The sequence below is a fragment of the Haemorhous mexicanus genome, chromosome 19 (genome assembly GCF_027477595.1).
Source record: "Haemorhous mexicanus isolate bHaeMex1 chromosome 19, bHaeMex1.pri, whole genome shotgun sequence".
Lineage (NCBI taxonomy): Eukaryota > Metazoa > Chordata > Aves > Passeriformes > Fringillidae > Haemorhous > Haemorhous mexicanus.
Window position 1 is genome coordinate 13,617,121 of NC_082359.1, and position 9,488 is coordinate 13,626,608.

General features: G+C 49.3%; 1 long non-coding RNA gene across 1 annotated transcript in view; it reads left to right on the forward strand.

The window, feature by feature from the left end:
* LOC132336271 (uncharacterized) overlaps positions 1-8,290 on the forward strand; it is a 44,643-nt gene extending 36,353 nt beyond the window's left edge. The window contains exon 3 of the long non-coding RNA XR_009488838.1: positions 7,590-8,290. This is a non-coding gene — a long non-coding RNA (uncharacterized LOC132336271). The remainder of the gene's footprint in view (positions 1-7,589) is intronic.
* The last annotated feature ends 1,198 nt before the right edge of the window (positions 8,291-9,488 follow it).

Here is a 9,488-nt window from a genome sequence, read left to right on the forward strand (position 1 = left end):
CCTCTCTTCTGTCTTTGATGGATCATTTGCTCAGACATATCTGATAACTTTATTGCTCCTGAAGTAATCACAGTGAAATAATGAGTTACTATACCATCATTTCTGCTTTGTTTCTCACTGCTTGCCTTTTCCACTTGAACAAAGTCCTTGAGTTCTTGATTAGTCTTCTTGGCTTAAAGGACCTGTCTTTTGCCAGGCTGAAAGAAAAAATTATTCAGATTCTTTACTTTTGATTCACCATTGCTCTGAAATAATGAATGGTATCCTTCCCTCTAATGACCCAAAACATCAAGGGTGGCTTCCTCCTCAGTATGAAAAGACCCAGGTCCAGCTTTTTCATTGGGATAAAGAACTTGTTAATAAAATCAGCACAGAGCCTCAGCCGCGTTCCCCTGCCAGACCTCCGACAGCAGAGGCACAGATCTTAAGAAGAAGAAGAAAGGGAAGGAGAAACAGAGATTCATGGGAGAAAAAAAGGGGGGAAATGGGATTTCAGATGATATCAAACAAAAGAAAAGAATGAGACCGTCAGTCCTCTCCCACCAAATTTGCCTCTGCCCAGTTCAATGCTGGGCACTGCTCAGGTCAGGAATTCATTAAAATGCAATAAAGTGACAATATTTCTGAAAACACAGAGCCATGGTGGAGCTACTTGAGGAATTCTCCTTAAGGGGGCTGATTCCAACCCAACTAGGATCTTCTGCATTGATTCCAAGAGGCTTTCAATTACCCCAGAACCCTGCGGGGCTGAAACAAATGCTGAGCAGGTTGTTGGCAACGTGTGTGAGGGAAGGCAACACTGCTGCTGCTCCACTGGAGTTATCAGGGACAGGAACACACCAGCACTGCTCAAACGGAGTTACCAGGGAAAGGAACACACCTGCACTGCTCCAAAGGAGAAATCAGGGACAGGAACACACCTGCACTGCTCAAATGGAGTTATCAGGGACAGGAACACACCAGCACTGCTCTAACACAGTCTGTCACACACAGGAACACACCTGCACTGCTCTAACACAGTCTGTCACACACAGGAACACACCAGCACTGCTCTGACACAGTCTGTCACACACAGGAACACACCTGCACTGCTCTAACACAGTCTGTCACACACAGGAACACACCTGCACTGCTCTGACACAGTCTGTCATGGACAGGAACACACCTGCACTGCTCTGACACAGTCTGTCACACACAGGAACACACCAGCACTGCTCTGACACAGTCTGTCACACACAGGAACACACCAGCACTGCTCTGACACAGTCTGTCATGGACAGGAACACACCTGCACTGCTCTGACACAGTCTGTCATGGACAGGAACACACCTGCACTGCTCTGACACAGTCTGTCACACACAGGAACACACCTGCACTGCTCTAACACAGTCTGTCATGGACAGGAACACACCAGCACTGCTCTGACACAGTCTGTCACACACAGGAACACACCAGCACTGCTCTGACACAGTCTGTCACACACAGGAACACACCAGCACTGCTCTGACACAGTCTGTCACACACAGGAACACACCTGCACTGCTCTAACACAGTCTGTCATGGACAGGAACACACCTGCACTGCTCTGACACAGTCTGTCATGGACAGGAACACACCTGCACTGCTCTGACACAGTCTGTCACACACAGGAACACACCTGCACTGCTCTGACACAGTCTGTCACACACAGGAACACACCTGCACTGCTCTGACACAGTCTGTCACACACAGGAACACACCTGCACTGCTCTGACACAGTCTGTCACACACAGGAACACACCTGCACTGCTCTGACACAGTCTGTCACACACAGGAACACACCTGCACTGCTCTAACACAGTCTGTCATAGACAGGAACACACCAGCACTGCTCTGACACAGCCTGTCACACACAGGAACACACCTGCACTGCTCTGACACAGTCTGTCACACACAGGAACACACCTGCACTGCTCTGACACAGTCTGTCACACACAGGAACACACCAGCACTGCTCTGACACAGTCTGTCACACACAGGAACACACCAGCACTGCTCTGACACAGTCTGTCACACACAGGAACACACCTGCACTGCTCTAACACAGTCTGTCATGGACAGGAACACACCTGCACTGCTCTGACACAGTCTGTCACACACAGGAACACACCTGCACTGCTCTGACACTGTCGCACACAGGAACACACCTGCACTGCTCTGACACAGTCTGTCACACACAGGAACACACCAGCACTGCTCTGACACAGTCTGTCACACACAGGAACACACCAGCACTGCTCTGACACAGTCTGTCACACACAGGAACACACCTGCACTGCCCTGACACAGTCTGTCACACACAGGAACACACCTGCACTGCTCTGACACAGTCTGTCACACACAGGAACACACCTGCACTGCTCTGACACAGTCTGTCACACACAGGAACACACCTGCACTGCTCTGACACAGTCTGTCACACACAGGAACACACCAGCACTGCTCTGACACAGTCTGTCACACACAGGAACACACCTGCACTGCTCTGACACAGTCTGTCATGGACAGGAACACACCAGCACTGCTCTAACACAGTCTGTCATGGACAGGAACACACCTGCACTGCTCTAACACAGTCTGTCATGGACAGGAACACACCAGCACTGCTCTGACACAGTCTGTCACACACAGGAACACACCTGCACTGCTCTGACACAGTCTGTCACACACAGGAACACACCTGCACTGCTCTGACACAGTCTGTCACACACAGGAACACACCTGCACTGCTCTGACACAGTCTGTCACACACAGGAACACACCTGCACTGCTCTGACACAGTCTGTCACACACAGGAACACACCTGCACTGCTCTGACACAGTCTGTCATGGACAGGAACACACCTGCACTGCTCTGACACAGTCTGTCACACACAGGAACACACCTGCACTGCTCTGACACAGTCTGTCATGGACAGGAACACACCAGCACTGCTCTAACACAGTCTGTCATGGACAGGAACACACCTGCACTGCTCTGACACAGTCTGTCACACACAGGAACACACCTGCACTGCTCTGACAGAGTCTGTCACACACAGGAACACACCAGCACTGCTCTGACACAGTCTGTCACACACAGGAACACACCTGCACTGCTCTGACACAGTCTGTCACGGACAGGAACACACCAGCACTGCTCTGACACAGTCTGTCACACACAGGAACACACCTGCACTGCTCTGACACAGTCTGTCATGGACAGGAACACACCTGCACTGCTCTGACACAGTCTGTCACACACAGGAACACACCTGCACTGCTCTGACACAGTCTGTCACACACAGGAACACACCTGCACTGCTCTGACACAGCCTGTCACACACAGGAACACACCAGCACTGCTCTAACACAGTCTGTCATGGACAGGAACACACCAGCACTGCTCTAACACAGTCTGTCACACACAGGAACACACCTGCACTGCTCTGACACAGCCTGTCACACACAGGAACACACCTGCACTGCTCTGACACAGTCTGTCACACACAGGAACACACCTGCACTGCTCTGACACAGTCTGTCACACATGGGAACACACCTGCACTGCTCTGACACAGTCTGTCACACACAGAACACACCAGCACTGCTCTAACACAGTCTGTCACACACAGGAACACACCAGCACTGCTCTAACACAGTCTGTCACACACAGGAACACACCTGCACTGCTCTGACACAGTCTGTCACACACAGGAACACACCTGCACTGCTCTAACACAGTCTGTCACACACAGGAACACACCAGCACTGCTCTGACACAGTCTGTCACACACAGGAACACACCTGCACTGCTCTGACACAGTCTGTCACACACAGGAACACACCTGCACTGCTCTGACACAGTCTGTCACACACAGGAACACACCAGCACTGCTCTGACACAGTCTGTCACACACAGGAACACACCTGCACTGCTCTGACACAGTCTGTCATGGACAGGAACACACCAGCACTGCTCTGACACAGTCTGTCACACACAGGAACACACCTGCACTGCTCTGACACAGTCTGTCACACACAGGAACACACCAGCACTGCTCTAACACAGTCTGTCACACACAGGAACACACCAGCACTGCTCTGACACAGTCTGTCACACACAGGAACACACCTGCACTGCCCTGACACAGTCTGTCACACACAGGAACACACCTGCACTGCTCTGACACAGTCTGTCACACACAGGAACACACCTGCACTGCTCTAACACAGTCTGTCATGGACAGGAACACACCTGCACTGCTCTGACACAGTCTGTCACACACAGGAACACACCTGCACTGCTCTGACACAGTCTGTCACACACAGGAACACACCTGCACTGCTCTAACACAGTCTGTCACACACAGGAACACACCAGCACTGCTCTGACACAGTCTGTCACACACAGGAACACACCTGCACTGCTCTGACACAGTCTGTCACACACAGGAACACACCTGCACTGCTCTGACACAGTCTGTCACACACAGGAACACACCTGCACTGCTCTGACACAGTCTGTCACACACAGGAACACACCTGCACTGCCCTGACACAGTCTGTCACACACAGGAACACACCTGCACTGCTCTGACACAGTCTGTCACACACAGGAACACACCTGCACTGCTCTAACACAGTCTGTCATGGACAGGAACACACCTGCACTGCTCTGACACAGTCTGTCACACACAGGAACACACCTGCACTGCTCTGACACTGTCGCACACAGGAACACACCTGCACTGCTCTGACACAGTCTGTCACACACAGGAACACACCAGCACTGCTCTGACACAGTCTGTCACACACAGGAACACACCTGCACTGCTCTGACACAGTCTGTCATGGACAGGAACACACCTGCACTGCTCTAACACAGTCTGTCATGGACAGGAACACACCTGCACTGCTCTGACACAGTCTGTCACACACAGGAACACACCTGCACTGCTCTGACAGAGTCTGTCACACACAGGAACACACCTGCACTGCTCTGACACAGTCTGTCACACACAGGAACACACCTGCACTGCTCTGACACAGTCTGTCACACACAGGAACACACCTGCACTGCTCTGACACAGTCTGTCATGGACAGGAACACACCTGCACTGCTCTGACACAGTCTGTCACACACAGGAACACACCAGCACTGCTCTGACACTGTCTGTCACACACAGGAACACACCTGTAATGCACTCAAACAGGAACACACCTGTAATGCACTCTCTGGCACCTTCTGTCCAGGAACTCTGTGCAAGGAAAACTGTCAGAGGCCTGAGCTCTGTGAAATGCTTGAAGAGCTAAAATTCTTCACGAGTTTCAATCCTGTTGTACCAACTCTCAGAAAGTTTATTTCCCTCTCAGCCAGTACATTTCACAAGTGCATGCCCTTTCCAAATGCCCTTGCACCTCCCGCTGCCAGCACTGACCTCTACTGTCTGTGCTGGACTTGGGGATTATTTTTGACTAAACTGAGATCTCTTTCATCAGCTTTCAAAACATTGTGAACTGAAACTGCTCTTATTTAAAAGTTTAACTTTACTTTCATCAATTTATAATCAGAGTTCCTCTGGTATGTTTGATTCCTGACAAACAAGGATAAAAGTCTTGTGCCCCCATTGCTAATGAGATGATAAAACAGCAGGGATCAAGTTTTTAATTACTACAGGCTATGCACTGGAGAGGTACCAGTGATATTTTCTATTGCATGTCTAAGTTGTAACTTCAGGCTTATGACAGTCATGCTGTGTTCCTCTGCCTTTGATGATCACTCATCTTTGTCTCCTGAGAACATACAAAAATTTCTGAGCTGGGCTCCTGGGGGCTTGCAATTATTGCTGTAACCTGGCCCAGGTTGCAGGGCAGCAGCAGAGCTGCTCAGCCAGGAGAGCACACACGACATGGGCAACTTTCCTCTCACACAATCTGGATTCTCAATCTAGTTGTTCCTTTAATAATTATGCTTTTAATTAAGAGGGAGAATAATTTAATATTGTTCCCGTTTTTCCTTTCAGAAGCACGATCCATTACCTTCTCATACATAAAGCATCAGGGCCACAGGCACACAGCAGTGCACGTTTTTGGCACTGGGGGACCCAGGCCTTGGAAAATCAGCAATGCAGGCATGGTTCTGGAAACTGTCATCACTCCTACCCATGCTCATAGGCTTGCTGAGTGAGTTTTGTTTCCTTGAATAAAATTAATATTGATGCAAGAGATTAAAATGCATTTCTAAGTAGCAAGGAATTTCCTGACTGGACAGAGCTGAGGGTGATGATGTTGCAGAGCTGTCCTCCCTCCCAGTGCTGCAGATCTCCACCCCAGACCAGCCCATGGCATTGGGCCATCACTGCAGTTATTCCAAGGCTTCTCCTGGGGGTTGCTCTGTGGCACAGAGGGGGCATTTCCCAGGAGGAGCTGAGCTGCACTGGGACACCTGCAGGGCTCTGCAAAGTCACCTGTCCCCAGGGCCACAGCTCTGCTCAGAGCACCAGGAGCTGTGGGGAGAACAACCCGAGGAAAAACACCCCCAGTATCTCCTCACTGAACCTCTGTGAGCTTTTCTCTGAGTGCAAAGTTTATCTTCTCATGAAGGAGTGTGTGAGACCTGAGCCTGAGCCCACCAGGGTTTTCAAATCCAGCAGAGGCTGTTTCCACTCAGGCCATGGACCCCAAAACTTCCTCTGAAGCCACCACTGCTCTTCTTCTGCCACAGCTGCACAGCTCTGCCCCTGTTCCATGGCATCCTACAGACATCATTTCCTTTAAATTCCTTTATGCTGAGAGAGCACTCTGTGAAAAATTATTTCATCCCTATTTCGTGTTGCCTCTTCTGTTTAATCTCTGCTTGATGTGAGAGATAGGTATGGCTCAGCCTTTTATCCAGCTAAAGTGAAGCTGCCATTCCTTTCCTTAGCTCCTTCAGTTCATACTTCCTCTCTGCAGCCAAATCCTAACCCAGGAGAGAGTTTTCCCTCTGGGGAAGGAGTGAGGAGCACAGAAGCAGTGACATCTCCAGTGCAGTCAGCAAGGGGAGGAGATGAGCCTGGGCTCAGGAGCAGGAGTCCTCCTTGAGAGCTGAAATACAAAAAATAAGAAATGACTTTTTCTCTGCCTGGTCTAAGATTTGACAGTGGCATCATTTGGGTAGGGTAAAATGCCCGAGGAGGTGCTCGTGTGCAGATATTGCAAAAGCCTGGGTGCAAGCAGCCCTCAAGGAATGTGTTCATTCCTGTGAGAGCTGGAGCTGTGACCTGCCTGGGGCTGCCCAGGGACTGCGTGTCAGACAAGCTGCAGAATCCAAGAGCCAGCTGACCCACTTCTCTCTGGCTTGAGGACAAAACCCCTCTGCTTTGGTAGCCCCATCCAGCCTGGCTGGAAATGATCATTCTGGAGGAAAACACGGGGTAACACTCACTTCAAAAAGTACCTCACAAATCTGAAACTTCATTAACTAACCAACCGTGATTAATGCACTCGGCTGTAGAAATCAATTATGTTTTAAAAGCAAGTCATGAAGGAGACTTCATCCTTGTTTTCTCTTACAACTGACACGACAGATCAAAATGCTAACACTACAAATGCTGCACGGACTGGGACCCAAACATACTGGAATGCACTGATTTATTTCACAAGTGGAGGACACCCACGTACCAGGCTGTTGTTGTGTGGAGGCAATCCATGGCATTCAGAACTTACAGCTCATGTCAACCCCAGCCACTGCATAAACAGCATCCAGAGACATTTCCTGTGCTGCAGAATAGAACTGAAGTTGACCATAAAATGTGTGTAATCTAAACTGCAGAAATCCCTCCACTCTAATGATCTGTTCCCTACAAGAAAAATGTAAAGTGTTTAAAAGATTTAGCAAAATCTGTGCATAAATTGAATAAATCATCATGGTATCAATTATATCTTAAAAATGGTGTTCAGCTCTTATAACATCAAGGACTGGTTTTAATTATGGCTTCAGTGTAACTAATGTTTTCTTGATTTTAATGACTGTTGTCCTATTATAGGATTAACTTGTGATGAAGCTGAAGAAGCCAGAATAATTTTCAGTTAAAAGAATTGCAAAGACCTTTGACAGGTACACCAGTAAGAGCAGATTGTTTTGAAGTACGTTGGATTTTGGCCCAAATTCTGTTCCAGTTTCTGACTCAGAGTCATCCCCTGGCAGTATGGCAAGTGAGACTTGGCCTTTTTTCCAGAAGTGCAGAAAGTAAATATGGCAGTGGGCTGCAAGGGCGAGGCTGTGGGAAATTCCTGCCTGCACATGAGAGATCTGTGGAACTGAAATGATCCCAATGCATCACTGCAATCCCTGCTGGGCACATCAGTACTGCAGCCCCTGCAGGTTCCCGAGCTCAGCTGGGGCTCCTCTTCAGCTGTATTTACATCCAGTGTGAGCCTCTCTGAGGGCACTGGTGGAGCAGCAGACCTCCAGCAGCAAGGCAGGGTGTGCACTGAAATGTGTAAAGCTCAAAGAACCGCCTGGAGGGCTCCTGAATCAAAAAGGAAACAAAAAAACCCTGACGTTGCACTTATCATAATTTTGAAGCATTTTGATGTTTTATTATTGAGGAGGGATAGAACGTAGGGAGCTGCAGCCAGGGCAGAGAAGCAGGGGTGGAGGAGTGCCAAGAGCCCAACTGTGGGCACTCAGAGAGTGTCCCCTCCTTGCCTGGCACACCCAAAGGTGACCACCCCAACCACCTGCTGTTCATGTCCAGGACTTTCATGTGGGTCCCTCCTTAGGCTGCTGCTCATGAAAGAGCTGTAATGTGGGACACCAAGTGGGTTTGTGATCACACACAGCTCGGGGACAGCAGCTGGGCTTGTGTAAACACATCAAGTGTTAGTGCAGGGGTGTGCAGCCAGCACTCGGCCTGGAAAATGGGCTGTGACTCCAGGAGAAGGAACTTCACCTTGCTTTTATACTGAGACTCTGCTACTGAGAAATCCAAGGAGGAATTCCAAACCGAAATATTCATGTTCTCAGAGAAATGAATGCAGTTCTTGAGGCTACACTCACCTCCAGCCTCGTGAGTTCTGTGCTACAGACAGAAACATTTGCATTTGGCATCTCATTTTGCTTCAGCAAATTTATTTCCTGTGACTCTTTCATTAGAAGAGCTGTAGTGTGTATCAAGAACATTATTTTGCTCATACAAAAGGAAAACTGGATAATAGGTGCTTTTTATGTCTCCTGCTGCTGGAGAGCCATAATATTTAAGTCATAAATGGGCAAATGTCAAAGCAGGTCTCCCTCTGTGCCTGACTCCCTCTAATAATTAGGTGCTGTTTTATTGTTCTGTGGCTGAGCTGTGAGTCCAGCTGTCAGCTGACACAGCTGGTAATGGAAGGACCACATTCCTCACCACCAGACAACTCCCTTCAGAATCCATGGCATATTTACAGCCCTCGGATTTGCAGGGTCAGGTTTCCTGCCGTAGCTG